The following is a 16,983-nucleotide window of genomic DNA, read 5'->3' as shown; positions in this document are numbered from 1 at the left end:
GCCATTCAATCATGGCTGATCTATCTCTCCCTCCTAACCCCATTCTCCTGCCTTCTCCCCATAACCCCTGACACCCGCACTAATCAAGAACCTATCTATCTCTGCCTTAAATAACTAGAACTAAACAGCATGGAAACAGGCCGCTCGGCCCACCTTGTCCATGCTATCTGAGTTGACAGAATGGGCTAGTCCCAATTGCCTGAGCTTGCCCCAGAGTCCTCCAATTTTGTACACAGTTTCATTATTTTATTTCATTTATCGAACCAACGGTTTACTGACTGAATACAATTCATGAACACATCCTGCATTAAGAAATGTTGTATGACTGCATTGTTTCTAGCTGTTTATGGTAAGTTAGACTGGAGTTTGGAGTAACAAGGGTTTGAAGGAGTTTAGAATTTGTTCTGAGTCAGTTATTTACATAAGTATGTGCCTCAAACAGTTTTGAATCAAACACCAGTGCGGTCCCTAAGGGACATGCAGTCCCCGCCCCTGCTCGTTGCAAACTGAGTGCCAAATATATACTGAGTAATCGATGGGAGAGGGAAGTGAGGGGCATCAGGTCTTGAGGGGGTTAGATGGGGTAAGCAGGAAGGGTGTGTGGCTGGTACAGTGGTGCAGCGGGTAGAGCTGCTGTCTCACAGATCCAGACACCCGAGTTTAATCCCAGCCTCCGGTGCTGTCTGTGTGGAGTTTGCATGTTCTCCCTGTGCTGCATGAGTTTAGTTTAGTTTAGTTTAGTTTAGTTTAGTTTAGTTTAGTTTAGTTTAGTTTAGTTTAGTTTAGTTTAGTTTAGTTTAGTTTAGTTTAGTTTAGTTTAGTTTAGTTTAGTTTAGTTTCGTTTAGTTTAATTTAGTTTAGTTTAGTTTAGTTCAGTTTAGTTTAGTTTAGTTTAGTTTAGTTTAGTTTAGTTTAGTTTAGTTTAGTTTAGTTTAGTTTAGTTTAGTTTAGTTTAGTCCAGTCCAGTTTAGTTTAGTTTAGTTTGGTTTGGTTGCTTTAGTTTAGTTTAGTTTAGTTTAATTTAGTTTAGTTTAGTTTAGTTTAGTTTAGTTTAGTTTAGTTTAGTTTAGTTTAGTTTAGTTTAGTTTAGTTTAGTTTAGTTTAGTTTAGTTTAGTTTAGTTTAGTCCAGTCCAGTTTAGTTTAGTTTAGTTTGGTTGCTTTAGTTTAGTTTAGTTTAATTTAGTTTAGGCTAGTTAAGTTTAGTTTGGTTAGTTTAGGGTTCCTGCCTTTTCCCCATATCCCTTGATTCGGCTAGCTTGAAGAGCTCTATCTAACTTTCTTTTGAATGCATCCAGTGAATCGTCCTCCACTGCCTTCTCAGGCAGAGAATTCCACAAATTCACAACTCTCTGGATGAAATAGTTTGTACCAGCATCTGCAGTTATTTTCCTACAATACTTAACACTATCCTACACCCACTAGGGACAATTTACACAGACACCAAGCCAATTAACCTACAAACCCTGTACGTCTTTGGAGTGTGGGGGGAAATCCCACGCAGGTCACGGGGAGAACGTACAAACTCCGTACAGACAGCACCCGTAGCCGGGATGGAAGCCGGGTCTCCGGCGCTGCATTCGCTGTAAGGCAGCAACTCTACCGCTAAGCCACCAGCGTTGTGGAATTTGCAGATGAAATTTCTATTTGAGATATTAAGCATCTTCTTCCCAGCAACCACCGGACCAGCAACTCAACAACTCTGGTCCTCTCTCAACTGTGCCTTTAGTTGCTCTCATTGAGGGACCTCATTGAAAATTACCAAATGGTGAGCGGCCTGGATAGAGTGGATGTGGAGAGGATGTTTCCACTAGTGGGAGAGTCCAGGACCAGAGGTCACAGCCTCAGAATAAATGGATGTACGTTTTGAAAGATGAGGAGGCATTTCTTTAGTCAGAGGGTGGTGAATCTGTGGAATTCATTGCCACAGAAAGCTTTGGAGGCCAAGTCAATGGATATTTTAAAGGCGGAGATTGACAGGTTGTTGATTAGTGCGGGTGTCAGGGGTTATGGGGAGAAGGCAGGAGAATGGGGTTAGGAGGGAGAGATAGATCAGCCATGATTGAATGGTGGAGTGGACCTGATGGGCCGAATGGCCTAATTCTGCTTATGAACTATTATTGTTCGGTAAATTATTGTCTATTAAGGCAGGAACGGGGTACTGATTGTGGATGATCAGCCATGATTACGGTGAATGGCGGTGCTGGCTCGAAGGGCCGAATGGCCTACTCCTGCACCTATTGTCTATTGAACTTATGAATTTTGGTTTTGTACTGTTGTGGTGCCAGAGTATTGTGGTTATTAATTTATTGTATTATGATTATTATATATTTTCTCTGTGTGTTATTGCATCCTTAGTTTAGTTTAGAGATACAGCGCGGAAACAGGCCCTTCGTCCCACCGAGTCCGCGCCGACCAGCGATCCCCGCACACTAACACTATCCTACACACACTAGGGACAATTTTGACATTTATACCAAGCCAATTAACCTACAAACCTGTGTGTCTTTGGAGTAGAAACATAGAAACATAGAAAATAGGTGCAGGAGTAGGCCATTCGGCCCTTCGAGTCTGCACCGCCATTCAATATGATCATGGCTGATCATCCAACTCAGTATCCTGTACCTGCCTTCTCTCCATACCCCCTGATCCCTTTAGCCACAAGGGCCACATCTAACTCCCTCTTAAATATAGCCAATGAACTGGCCTCAACTACCTTCTGTGGCAGAGAATTCCACAGACTCACCACTCTCTGTGTGAAGAAAAACGTTCTCATCTCGGTCCTAAAAGACTTCCCCCTTATCCTCAAGCTGTGACCCCATGTTCTGGACTTCCCGAACAGCGGGAACAATCTTCCTGTATCTAGCCTGTCCAACCCCTTAAGAATTTTGTAAGTTTCTATAAGATCCCCCCTCAATCTTCTAAATTCCAGCGAGTACAAGCCGAGTCTATCCAGTCTTTCTTCATATGAAAGTCCCGCCATCCCAGGAATCAATCTGGCGAACCTTCTCTGTACTCCCTCTATGGCAAGAATGTCTTTCCTCGGATTAGGAGACCAAAACTGTACGCAATATGAGTGTGGGAGGAAACCCATGGGGTCACGGGGAGAACGTACAAACTCCGTGCAGACAGCACCCGTAGTCGGGATTGAACCTGGGTCTCGGGCGCTGTGAGGCAGCAACTCTATCGCTGCGCCACAGTGCCGCATTTATGGGCCTGCTAGGCTGCCGTAAGAATATAATTGTCCAACTGCTGGTATGGATGACATTATCCACTCTGGATTTGATTTTCAGGCTAAATGTTTTTAGAAACAGAAATCTGTGTTTCGGAGAAGGCTTCTAAACCTCTTGTTCCAGCACATGTTGAGCCAGCAGAATATGCCAATCCTCTCTCTCTCCTCCATTTGATGCTAGAACTCTGACAGATGGTTTCAGAATGTTATGTATCTGTGATATCGTAAAAATAGTCTATGTGCGTGGATTTCATTCATCACACTTTTCGTGCCATAACTCTAAGCTGCACATCTCTAGTGCATTCATTAATCAATAGGAATTGCAATTATTTTTCCTTAAAACAAAAAACATCTTAGTTTAGTTTGGAGATACAGCGCGGAAACAGGCCCTTCGGCCCACCGAGCGATCCCCACACACTGACACTATCCTACACACACGAGGGGCCATTTTTTACATTTATACCACGCCAATTAACCTACAAACCCGGGATAGACACAAAATGCTGGAGTACCTTAGCAGGACAGGCAGCATCTTGGGAAAGAAGGAATGGGTGATGTGTTGGGTCGAGACCCTTCTTCAGACTTTGCCCATTCCTTCTCTCCAGAGATGCTGCCTGTCCCGCTGAGTTACTCCAGCACTTTGCGTCTACCTTCGATTTAAACCAGCATCTGCAGTTCCACAACCTACAAACCTGTAGGTCTTTGGAGTGTGGGAGGAAACCCACGCAGGTCACGGGGGGGAACGTACAAACTCCGTACAGACAGCACCCGTAGTCAGGATGGAACCTGGGTCTCCGGCGCTGCATTCGCTGTCAGGCAGCAACTCTACCACCCGCGCCCATCGAGCGCTCCAAAGACTCATTTGGAAATGTGTTTTTTTTCTTGTTACCAATAAAAGCCAACACTAGGGATTTTTATTCTGCTTTCAGAATGGTCACGTACTTCTCCAAACCTGTCCATGGGTGGCTGAATGATGTGTTCCTGTGAGTCAGTGTACCGAGGACTGGGGGAAAGGCAGGAAGTGTGTACGCAATGTGGAGTGTGCTGATGTGTGAAGAGTTTGGTTGAGCATTCGGTGAGAACGCCAGAGATTCTGACTTAAGGGTCTGACAAGATCAGAGGCTGAGTTGAGAGGCACAGCACGGAAACAGGCCCTTCGGCCCACCGAGTCCTTGCCGACCATCCATCACCCCTTCACACCCTAGTTCTATGTTATCGCACTTTCTCATCCACTCCGTACACACCAGGGGCAATTTACATAGGGCCAATTAACCCACAAACCTGTGTGTCTTTGGGATGTGGGAGGAAGTGGGAGCCACAGGAGGAAACCCATGCAGTTCACAGGGAGAATTAGGGTTGCCAACTGTCCCGTATTTGCCGGGACATCCCGTATTTTGGGCTAAATTGGTTTGTCCCGTATGGGACCGTCCTTGTCCCGTATTAGGCCCGGGGGGCTCTGTAGGCCTAGATGCTGTGGGCCCGGATGCTGTAGGCCCAGACACTGTAGGCCCGGACGCTGTAGGCCCGTATGCTGTTGGTCCAGACAGTGTAGGCCCGGACGCTGTAGGCCTGGACGCTGTAGGTGCGGACAGTGTAGGCCCGGACAGTAGAGGCCCAGAAAGTGTAGGCCCGGATGCTGTAGGTGCGGACAGTGTAGGCCCGGACGCTGTAGGCCCGGACGCTGTAGGTGCGGACAGTGTAGACCTGGATGCTGTAGGCACGGACGCTGTAGGTACAGACAGTGTAGGTCCGGATAGTGTAGGCCCGGAGGCCCGGGCGCCACCTAACGGAGGTTGCATAGCAACCCACATCCCGGCCCGGGCGGCTGCCATTGGTGGGGCGGGAGCATGTGGCCGCTGGCTGGGTGAGATCACGTGGGGTGCGGGGCGGTGACATCACCTTGTCCCGTATTTGGGAGTGAGTTAGTTGGCAACCCTAGAGAAAATGTACAAACTCCACACACAGACAGCATCCGAGGCCAGGATCAACCCAGGACCTCTGGCGCTGTCAGGCAGCAGCACTACCCACTGCGCCACCCACGCCGCCCCTTAATACAGGGTCATCGCGTCATACCACAGGGAAACAGGCCCGTCTGCCCAACTCCACACTGACAGAACAAGAGGGCAGGATCAGGGTCTCTCGTGCTGTGAGGCAGCTGGTCTACCCGCTGCACCACTGTGCCACCCTGAAGACTGGTCGACTGGCACCACCTCTGCCACCTGCTCACGTAATCTGCAGAGACCACAGAGGGCACGGGAAGGTCTCTTCCTGGTGGCAACCGGCAGAAAAGGAGAAGGACGGGCAGGTGTTGAGAATGGGGAAACACTGAGCTGTGTTGGCTCGAGTCATGTCCGATCCAACAGTCTCAATGAAAGGCAGCTGTGGAAGACACTCACAAGAAGAGCAGCTCAGAAAGGGGACACAGAAACCAATTAGCCACGCAGGTTGTAATTAGAATCATAGACTCACTCAGCACAGAAACAAGCCCTCGACCGTGCTGACCAATATGCCCCATCTAAGCTGGTCCGAGAGGCCCACACTTGCCCCATTTCCCTTGAACCCTTTCCTGTCCATGTACCTCTCCAATTGTCTTTAAATGTCGTTATAGTCCCTGCCTCAAGGACCTCCTCTGGCAGCTTGTTCCTTACACCCAGCACTGAGCTTTTCACCTCTGATTGAAAAAGTTGTCCCTCGGTTTTAATTATATTGTGTCCTTTTCAGGTTAAACCTATGTCCTCTAGTTCTTGATTCCCCTACTCTGGGTCAAAAAGACCCTGTGCAATCACCCGATCTATTCCCCTCATGATTTTATTCATCTCCCTAAGATCTTCCCTCAGCCTCCTTGCCCCAAGGAACAAAGTGCCAACCTGCCCAACCTGTCTCTGTAGTTCAGGACGTCAAGTCCTGGCAACATCCTCGTAAATCTTCTCTGCACTATTTCACTCTGTACGGAGTTTGCACGTTCTCCCCGTGATCTGCGTGGGTTTTCTCTGAGATCTTCGGTTTCCTCCCACACTCCAAAGACGTGCAGGTTTGTAGGTTGACTGGCTTGGTAAATGTAAAAATTGTCCCTCGTGGGTGTAGGATAGTGTTAGTGTGCGGCGATCGCTGGTCGGCGCGGACCCGGTGGGCTGAAAGGGCCTGTTTCCACACTGTATCTCTAAACTCTAAACCTGCACCTGCAGTTCTTGCCTCCACATTCAGTCTGTCCCAAAACTCCTCTCTGCCTCTGCAGGGGAACGGAGGACAGAGAGTGGACAGGGGAAGAAAGTAACAGAAGTGTTTTCAGCACAAAGTGGGCCCCTTGCCACAAGAGAGCTGAGAACTGCAAATCCCACTTCCCTTTCTTGCTGTTCGATGCAGCACTGAGGTATATTCCACAGGCTAGTGGAGGCAGCCTGGTCAGGCACAGCTCCATACAGATCGGCACACATAGACACACACAGAAAACCAGACATAACGAGCTAGATGCAGGAAACATGTTCCCAATGTTGGGCGAGTCCGGAACCAGGGGCCACACAGTCTAAGAATAAAGGGGAGGCCATTTAAAACTGAGGTGAGAAAAAAACGTTTTCACCCAGAGAGTTGTGAATTTGTGGAATTCTCTGCCACAGAGGGCAGTGGAGGCCAATTCACTGGATGAATTTAAAAGAGAGTAGGGGCTAGTGGAATCAAGGGATATGGGGAGAAGGCAGGCACGGGTTACTGATTGTGGATGATCAGCCAAGATCACAATGAATGGCGCTGCTGGCTCGAAGGGCCAAATGGCCTCCTCCTGCACCTATTTTCTGTTTCTATCTATTGACAGTGATTTCGAGACATATCTGGAGGAACAGCCCCTCATATTTTGCTTGGGCAGCTTACACCCCAGCGGTATGAATATTGATATCTCTAACTTCAATTAACCCTTGCACCCCTCTCCCTCCACCCCTCCCCCTCCACCCCTCCCCCTCCACCCCTCCCCCTCCATCCCTCTCCCTCCACCCCTCCCCCTCCACCCCTCCCCCTCCACCCCTCCCCCTGCACCCCTCTCCCTCCACCCCTCCCCCTCCCCAGTCATTGCACTAGTTCCAAGTCGAGTCATTGTGTGTAACTCATTTTCACCTAAGCCACAGCTAACTACGACCTGTTCCCTTTATCATTGTTATTTTATTGCATATCTTTCATTCATTCATTCTATATCTCTCTAAATCACCGTCTATATTACTCGTTTCCCTTTCCCCTGACTCTCGGTCTGAAGAAAGGTCCTGACCCGAAAAGTCATCTATTCCTTTTCTCCAGAGATGCTGTCTGATCTTCTGCGTTACTCCAGTTTTTTGTGTCTATGGATTAAACCACCATCTACTGTGCCTTTTTGCAGTTGTACAGGGCCCTGGTGAGACCGCACCTGGAGTACTGTGTGCAGTTGTACAGTGCCCTGGTGAGACCGCACCTGGAGTACTGTGTGCAGTTGTACAGGGCCCTGGTGAGACCGCACCTGGAGTACTGTGTGCAGTTGTACAGGGCCCTGGTGAGACCGCACCTGGAGTACTGTGTTCAGTTGTACAGGGCCCTGGTGAGACCGCACCTGGAGTACTGTGTTCAGTTTTGGTCTCCAAATTTGAGGAAGGACATACTTGCTATTGAGGGTGTGCAGCGTAGGTTCACTAGGTTAATTCCCGGGATGGCGGGACTGTCATATGTTGAAAGAATGCAGCGACTGGGCTTGTATACGCTGGAATTTAGAAGGATGAGAGGGGATCTTATTGAAACATATAATATTATTAAGGGATTGGACACGCTAGAGGCAGGAAACATGTTCCTGATGTTGGGGGAGTCCAGAACCAGGGGCCCCAGTTTAAGAATAAGGGGAGGCCATTTAGAACGGGGATGAGGAAAAACGTTTTCACTCAGAGAGTTGTGAATCTGTGGAATTCTCTGCCACAGAAGGCAGTGGAGGCCAATTCTCTGGATGCTTTCAAGAGAGTCAGATAGAGCTCTTAAAGATAGCGGAGTCAGTGGGTATGGGGAGAGGGGAGGAACGGGGTACTGATTGTGGATGATCAGCCATGATCACAGTGAATGGCGGTGCTGGCTCGAAGGGCCACCTATTCCTGCACCTATTGTCTATTGTCTACACAGGTCTCTACAAGGCTGGTGAGTCCTCCTCTGCATGTGGAATGAGCCTGAGGCTGAGAAGAGGGCAGATTGTCTTCTGCTAAACAGAGACAAACCTGATCACGAGAGGAAGGTGAGAACATGGCAGGCACAGGAGACAAGCAGCAGGGTGCATGAGAGGGTTTATGTTTAGATGAGTTTAGTTTATTGTCACATGTACCGAGGTACAGTGAAAAGCTTTTTTGTTGCGGGCTATCCAGTCAGCGGAAAGACAATACAAAATTACAATCAAGCCGCCCGTGTACAGATGCATGATAAAGGGAATAATGTTTAATGCAAGATAAAGTCCATCAAATTCCAGTTAAAGATAGCCAGAGGGTCTCCAATGAAGTAGATGGTAGCTCAGGACGTACAGGTTTGTAGGGTAATTGGCTTGGTGTATGTGTACATTGTCCCTAGTGTGTGTAGGATAGTGTTAGTGTGCGGGGATCGCTGGTCGGTGCGGACTCGGTGGGCCGATGGGCCTGTTTCCGCGCTGTATCTCTAAAACTAAAAAAACTAAAGACCACTCTCTAGTTGGTCATAGAAACATAGAAACATAGACAATAGATGCAGGAGGAGGCTATTCGGCCCTTCAAGCCCACCGCCATTCAATATGATCATGGCGGATCATCCAGAAGTAGTACCCAATTCCTGCTTTCTCCCCATATCCCTTGATTCCGTTAGCCCTAAGAGCTCTAGCTAAAGGCCCTGTCCCACTTAGGTGATTTTTTAGGCGACTGCTGGCGACTGTCAAAGTCGTAGCAGATCGCCAAGACCACGACAATGCCGAGTCAGGTCGAGATTACACCGTCTTTGGAAACATCGCGAAATTCCCATGCTTATCAATGCTTCTCCGGCGTCCTAATTTTCGCTGAAATCACTGACAAGTATTGTAAGTACTTTAGAGTTTTGAAATATAACATCTTTAAGTATGGGTTACTTAAAAACCAAGCATCACTAGATTGACTTCCAGTTTACTAATAGCTGTATTAAGAAATTAAATTTTAAACGTGGTTAAATGGACTTTTGTGCGGAGTGTGGGCATTCTTTGAAAATGTACGGGAGATGCATATCTGGTTTCTGGGTTGCATATCTGGGTCGGGAGCCTACTTTAAATGTAATCGCTGATGTATGGCAGATGGCCATAAGCATCGCGAAAATTCCAACGCTTACCTGACCGTCAAACTGTCACCTCCAATCTACTTGTCAAATGTCCTGACGGTAAATAAATGACTTTACTTATTTTAATATAATGTGCTTCTAAATGCATCTAAGAGAACCTAGCAAACCTGGGGACAGCATGCGACAGCGCCCGCAATAAGCAACGATACCTGGCGACAAGCCAGCTGTCGCCGAGAAACTTCACTCCGGATGATTTCTCAGTGACGCGCTGAGATCCACTACGATTCTTGGAAGACTCCTCACGATCATGCCCGCGACAACTGGTCGCCGGCAGTCACCTTAAAATCGCCTAAGTGGGACAGGCACTTAACTATAATAGGATAGTTCAGTTGCCTGATAACAGCTGGGAAGACACTGCTCCTGAATCTGGAGGTGTGCGTTTTCACACTTCTGTACCTCTTGCCTGATGGGAGAGGGGAGAAGAGGGAGTGGCCGGAGTCAGACTGGTCCTTGATGATGCTGCTGGCCTTGCCGAGGCAGCGTGAGGTGTAGATGGAGTCAATGGAAGGGAGGTTGGTTTGTGTGATGGTCTGGGCTGCTGGCCTTGCCGAAGCAACGTGAGGAGGAGATGGAGTCAATGGAAGGGAGGTTAGTTTGTGTGATGGTCTGGGCTGCTGGCCTTGCCAAGGCAACGTGAGGTGTAGATGGAGTCAGTGGGAGGGAGGTTGGTTTGTGTGATGATCTGGGCTGCTGGCCTTGCCGAGGCAACGTGAGGTGTCGATGGAGTCAGTGGAAGGGAGGTCGGTTTGTGAAAATCACGGGCTGCTCCTGATTCAAAATTCAGATCTTTGCACACCAGCTGCATGGATATATTTAGAAAACATTACACAAGATTTTAAACCGTGCTATAAAAAAACCCCAGTATTCATAGAAAAATTACTTCATCAACACAAGGGAACATCTGAGTTTGTGAATTACTCCAAAGCTGCATGGAAAGTTGGAAGGAGGAAGTTTACATGCGGGGAGAAAGTTGGTCGAACTTCAGCTCACAATTTATCACGTATTTTCTCTAAGTCCTACCATCTAGCAGATGATAAGCGTTTGTCGGCACTGGGCCTGTACTCGCTGGAGTTTAGAAGAATGAGGGGGGACCTCATTGAAACTTACAGAACAGTGAAAGGCCTGGATAGAGTGGATGTGGAGAGGGTGTTTCCACTGGTGGGAGAGTCCAGGACCAGAGGGCACAGCCTCAGAATTAAAGGACGTTCCTGCCGGAAGGAGATGAGGAGGAATTTCTTTAGTCATAGAAACATAGAAACATAGAAAATAGGTGCAGGAGGAGGCCATTCGGCCCTTCGAGATTCAATATGATCATGGCTGATCATCCAACTCAGTATCCCGTACCTGCCTTCTCTCCATACCCCCTGATCCCTTTAGCCACAAGGGCCACATCTAACTCCCTCTTAAATATAGCCAATGAACTGGCCTCAACTACCTTCTGTGGCAGAGAATTCCATAGGGTGATGAATCTGTGGAACTCATTCCCACACAAGGCTGTGGAGGCCAAGTCAATGGATATTTTTAAGGCCGAGATTGGCAGATTCTTGATTAGTGCGGGTGTCAGGGGTTATGGGGAGAAGGCAGGAGAATGGGGTTGAGAGGGGAAGAAAGATCAGCCATGATTGAATGGTGGAGTAGACTTGATGGGCCGAATGGCCTAATTCTGCTCCTATCACTAATGACCTTAAGACCTTATGACCTTCTGCCCTTCCGCTGAGATACCCCCGTGCCTACACCTATTCACTTTACCCCTCTTATGACACTTTTGGATGTTTATTTTAGTTTAGTTTAGAGATACAGAGTGGAAACAGGCCCTTCGGCCCACTGTGACCGTGCCGATCAGCGATCACTCGTGTAGTAGTTCTATACTACACACTTGGTGCAATTTGTCGAAGCCAATTAACCTGCAATCTTGCACGCTTTTGGAATGTGTGAGGAAACCAGAGCACCCGAAGAAAACCCACGCAGGTCATGGGGAGAACGTGCAAACTCCACACAGACAGCACCCGTAGTCAGGATGGAACCCGGGTCCCTGGCGCTGTGAGGCAGCAACTCTACCGCTGCGCCACCGTGCCGACCAAAGTGCAGGAGAAATGCAAGGAATTCTCCTCAGCCTCTAACAGAATGTTTCACACCTCGACGCTGGAACAAACTCTCCAGTCATGTTCAGATTGGTATTTGAACTATGTTCCACAAACGCAATCTTCCCTGCACTCTAACACTTTAGAAAGCATTTAATTCAATTTAGTCCGAAGAAACGTCCCGTCCTGAAATGTCACCTATCCACGTTCTCCAGAGATGCTGCCTGACCCGCTGAGTTACTCCAGCATTTTGTGTTCTTTTTTTTTGTAAACTGCCATCTGCAGTTCCTGAATATATATAGACCTGTTTCCGGCTGTATATATATGATATGATATGATATGAAAGACTGGAGCGACTAGGCTTGTATACACTGGAATTTAGAAGGATGAGAGGGGATCTTATCGAAACACATAAGATTATTAAGGGGTTGGACACGTTAGAGGCAGGAAAAATGTTCCCAATGTTGGGGGAGTCCCGAACCAGTGGCCACAGTTTAAGAATAAGGGGTAGGCCATTTAGAACGGAGATGAGGAAAAACCTTTTCACTCAGAGAGTTGTGAATCTGTGGAATTCTCTGCCTCAGAAGGCAGTGGAGGCCAATTCTCTGAATGTATTCAAGAGAGAGCTAGATAGAGCTCTTAAGGATAGCGGAGTCAGGGGGTATGGGGAGAAGGCAGGAACGGGGTACTGATTGTGGATGATCCGCCATGATCACATTGAATGGTGGTACTGGCTCGAAGGGCCGAATGGCCTACTCCTGCACCTATTGTCTATTGTCTATCTTTGGAGTGTGGGAGGAAACCAGAGCACCCGGAGAAAACCACGCGGTCACATGAAGAACGTGCAAACTGCGCAGACAGCACCCGTAGTCAGGATGGAACCCGGGTCTCTGGCGCTGAGAGTCAGCAACTCTACCGCTGCGCCACCGTGCCAACCAGAGTGGAATCACAAACATACCACCTGAAGGGTCGTGGGAGGCAGGTACTCTCACAATGTTTATGAGAAATCTCGAAGAGCATTAGATTTTAGTTTAGTTTAGTTGAGTTTAGAGATACAGCGCGGAAACTGTCCCTTAGGCCCACCGGGTCTGTGCCGACCAGCGATCCCCGCACACTAACACTATCCTACCCCAATTCACAGATTCACACAGCCTTAGAAGGGTAAAGATGGCGTTAATGATTGGGGATTAGTTTAAATGGGTACTTCATGTTTGGCTAGAGTGAATCAGTGCAGCTGTTTCTGTATCTATGACTCCGAAAGTATTGGACTTGGGGAGTCAATATCAATCCGGATGGAATGGGTAGATGGCAAGGAAGCCACACTGGGGCATAAGACTGTGTCTATCTTCAGTATAAACCAGCATCTGAGGTTCCGACCTACACATATTAATAAAACATGTTGACGTACGGGAAACTGTTTAAAACCCTCAAAAATAAGTAAAATAAGGAAAGTTATTTTAAGGAAAGTAGGAAAAAAAACTGCAGATGCTGGTTTAAATCGAAGGTAGACACAAAATGCTGGAGTAACTCAGCGGGTCAGGCAGCATCTCGGGAGAGAAGGAATGGGTGACGTATCGGGTCGAGACCCTTCTTCAGACTGATGTCAGGGGAGGGAGCGGGACAAAGATAGGATGTAGTCGGGGCCAGTAAGACTAGTGGGAGAACTGGGAAGGGGGAGGGGATGGAGAGAGAAAGCAGGGACTATCTGAAGTTAGAGAAGTCAATGTTCATACCGCTGGGGTGTAAACTACCCAAGCGAAATATGAGGTGCTGTTCCTCCAATTTGCGCTGGGCCTCACTCTGACAATGGAGGAGGCCCAGGACAGAGAGGTCAGATTGGGAGTGGGAGGGGGAGTTGAAGTGCTGAGCCACCGGGAGATCAGGTTGGTTAAGACGGACTGAGCGGAGGTGTTCAGCGAAACGTTTTATGCAAGTTCAGTGACCCCATTCGAAGCAGAACAGGAAGTGCTTATGAATGTATTGTTTTCATTGCAGTTAAATAACTCCAGTTAGTATATTAAATAATGGCCATGGTGGCGCAGCGGTAGAGTTGCTACCTTACAGCGCCAGAGACCAGGGTTTGATCCCGACTACGGGCGCCGTCTGTACGGAGTTTGTACGTTCTCCCCGTGACCTGCGTGGGTTTTCTCCGAGATCTTCGGTTTCCTCCCACACTCCAAAGACATACAGGTTTGTACAGTAGGTTAATTGACTTGGTTTAGTTTAGCTTAGTTTAGAGACACAGCGCGGAAACAGGCCCTTCGGCCCACCGGGTCCGTGCCGACCAGCGATCTCCGCACACTAACACTATCCTACACACACAAGCGACAATTTTTACATTTACCAAGACAATTAACCTACATCTTTGGTGTATGTGTAAAATTGTCCCTAGTGTGTGTAGGATAGTGTTAGTGTGCAGGGATCGCTGGGGGGCACGGACTCGGTGAGCCGAAGGGCCTGTTTCCGCGCTGTATCTCTAAACTAAACTAAAATGAGTAAGATGAGTGCATTATGCAGAGAGATTAGTGGAAGATATGCTCTGTATTAATTATAATGACAATGAAGAGTCACGAGTCAGGAGTGTTTTATTGTCTTATGTTCCGGATAGAACAATGACATTCTTACTAGTAGCAGCACAACACAATATGTACACACAGAACTGTAAACAATATGATAAACGAGAAAAAACAGTCAGTTTGTGTGTATATATACACATACGCACAAATACCTATATATATATAAATATATAAATATATATATATAATGAAGATAGACACAGAATGCTGGAGTAACTCAGCGGGACAGGCAGCATCTCTGGATAAAAGGAATGGGTGACGTTTTGGGTCGAGACCCTTCTAAAGACTAAAGAAGGGTCAGCCTGAAGAAGGGTCTCAACCCGAAACATCTCCCATTCCTTTTATCCAGAGATGCTGCCTGTCCCGCTGAGTTACTCCAGCATTTTGTGTTTATCTTCGATGTTAACCAGCATCTGCAGTTCCTTCTTACCCATGTGGACAGAGTACACTGTAATCAATATAATAAACGAGAAGAAATGTTCAGTGTTAAATCAATTGAATAGATTTCATTGTACGCAAGGCAAATATATCCTCCACGATATCTTCAGAGTCATTCAAAGAGTCTTGAAGATAGAGTCTTCAAAGTTAAGGTGATGAGTCCACATAACACATCCAGTCTATGCTTTACAATTCAAATCCTGGCACCATACAATCTGATTCATTTCCTCTAGTCTGACAGAATCAGACAGGAAGGTATAAAGAGCCCATAGCAAGACTGGCTCTGATATCAGGATGTTGTTTATGTGCTCCTGTACAACAAGCGACCATTTCCTTTTGAAAACATCCGCCTATTTCTCCCCTCTCGTGTCGGATGATTCTCCCTTTTTGATCTGTTCCTGGTCCCCAACCTGAAACAATAGCGTGGAATTTGTTAATGGCCTTGAGCAGCCCCTGGCTGATTAACTCTGCACCCAGCGGCAGGTTTAAAGCCACAACACTCCGACTCTGGGGCCAAAGTTTAAACGGATATTAGCTGCTCTGGGAACACCAAGTGAACAGGGGGAAATGAATGTACTCAGGGCTGAATGACTTTGCAGATGTTTACAATAATCGGATGACAATTAGGCACCAAATGCTGGAGTAACTCAGCGGGACAGGCAGCATCTCTGGGGAGAAGGAATGGGTGACGTTTCGGGTCGAGACCCTTCTTGAGATTCTGTACGGGTGCTCTGGTTTCATCCAACACTCCAAAGTCGTACATGTTTGTTGGTTAACTGGCTTTGGTTGATAAATCATCCCTAGGGTGGAGGATGGTGCTGGTGCACAAGGTGATCGCTGGTCGGCATGGACATGGTGCGCTGAAGGGCCTGTTTCTGCGCTGTATCTCTAAAGTTTGTACGAAAGGTGACGGGGATTTGTGTCGGAGTTACTGCAGAGCAACTGAACGTTCAGCTCTTGTGGACTACCTCATCGCCAATGCTCCACAAACAAATCTTCCCAGCCATCCTTCACCCAAACTGATGCCAGGAAATACTGGAATACCTTGCGGCATGCACAGGGCAAATGTTTCTGAAGCATGGTACGGGGTTATAGGGAGAAGGCCGGAGAACGGGGGTGAGGAGGATGGGATAGATCACCCATTTAAAAGGGCCTGTCCCACTTAGGCGATTTTAAGGCGACTGCTGGTTACTAGGCTGTCGCCGACAGTTCGCCGGGGTGTCGCGGGCATGATCGTGAGGAGTCTTCAAAGAATCGTAGTGGATCGCAGCGCGTCACTGAGAAATCATCCGGAGTGAAGTTTCTCGGCGACAGCTGGCTTGTCGCCAGGTATCGTTGCTTATTGCGGGCGCTGTCGCATGCTGTCCCCAGGTTTGCTAGGTTCTCTTAGATGCATTTAGAAGCATGTAATATTAAAATAAGTAAAGTCATTTCAAGATACCATAAAATACTTGTGTTTAACCAATTTATTTACCGTCAGGACATTTGACAGGTAGATTGGAGGCCTGGGTGGGAAGAAGGTAAGTGTGGGAATTTTCACGATGTTTATGGCCATCAGCGATTACATTTAAAGTAGGCTCCCAACCCAGATATACAACCCAGAAACCAGATATGCATCTCCCGTACATTTTCAAAGAATGCCCACACACTTCTCACAAAAATATATTTAACCATTTTTAAAATTACATTTCTTAATACTGCCATTAGTAAACTGGAAGTCAATCCAGTTTGTGCCTTGTTACAGTGATGCTTGGTTTTCAAGTAACCCATACAAGATGTTATAGTTCAAAACTCTCAAGTACTTACCGACTTGTCAGTGATTTCAGCGAAAATGAGGACGCCGGAGAAGCATTGATAAGCGTGGGAATTTCACGATGTTTCCGAAGACGGTGTAATCTCGACCTGACTCGGCATTGTCGTGGGCATTGTCGTGGTCATTGTCCCGGTCATTGTCGCGGTCATTGTCGCGGTCATTGTCGCGGTCATTGTCGTGGTCATTGTTGTGGTCATTGTCGTGGGCATTGTCGTCGGGTAAAAGAAAATTTCGGCGATCCGCTACGACTTTGACAGTCGCCGGCAGTCGCCTAAAAAATCGACTAAGTGGGACAGGCCCTTTAGAAGGATGAGAGGAGATCTTATAGAAACAAATACATTTCTTAAGGGATTGGACAGGCTGGATGCAGGAAAACTGTTCCCGATTTTGGGAGAGTCCAGAACCAAGGGTCACAGTTTTAAGAATAAGGGGTAGGCTGTTTAGGACTGAGGTGAGGACAAACTTTTTCACCCAGAGAGTTGTGAATCTGTGAAATTCTCTGCCACAGAAGGCAATGGAGGACA

Source organism: Rhinoraja longicauda, chromosome 37 (genome assembly GCF_053455715.1).
Source record: "Rhinoraja longicauda isolate Sanriku21f chromosome 37, sRhiLon1.1, whole genome shotgun sequence".
In the NCBI taxonomy this organism is placed as follows: Eukaryota; Metazoa; Chordata; class Chondrichthyes; order Rajiformes; family Arhynchobatidae; genus Rhinoraja; species Rhinoraja longicauda.
Note: the sequence above shows the minus strand (reverse complement) of the source record.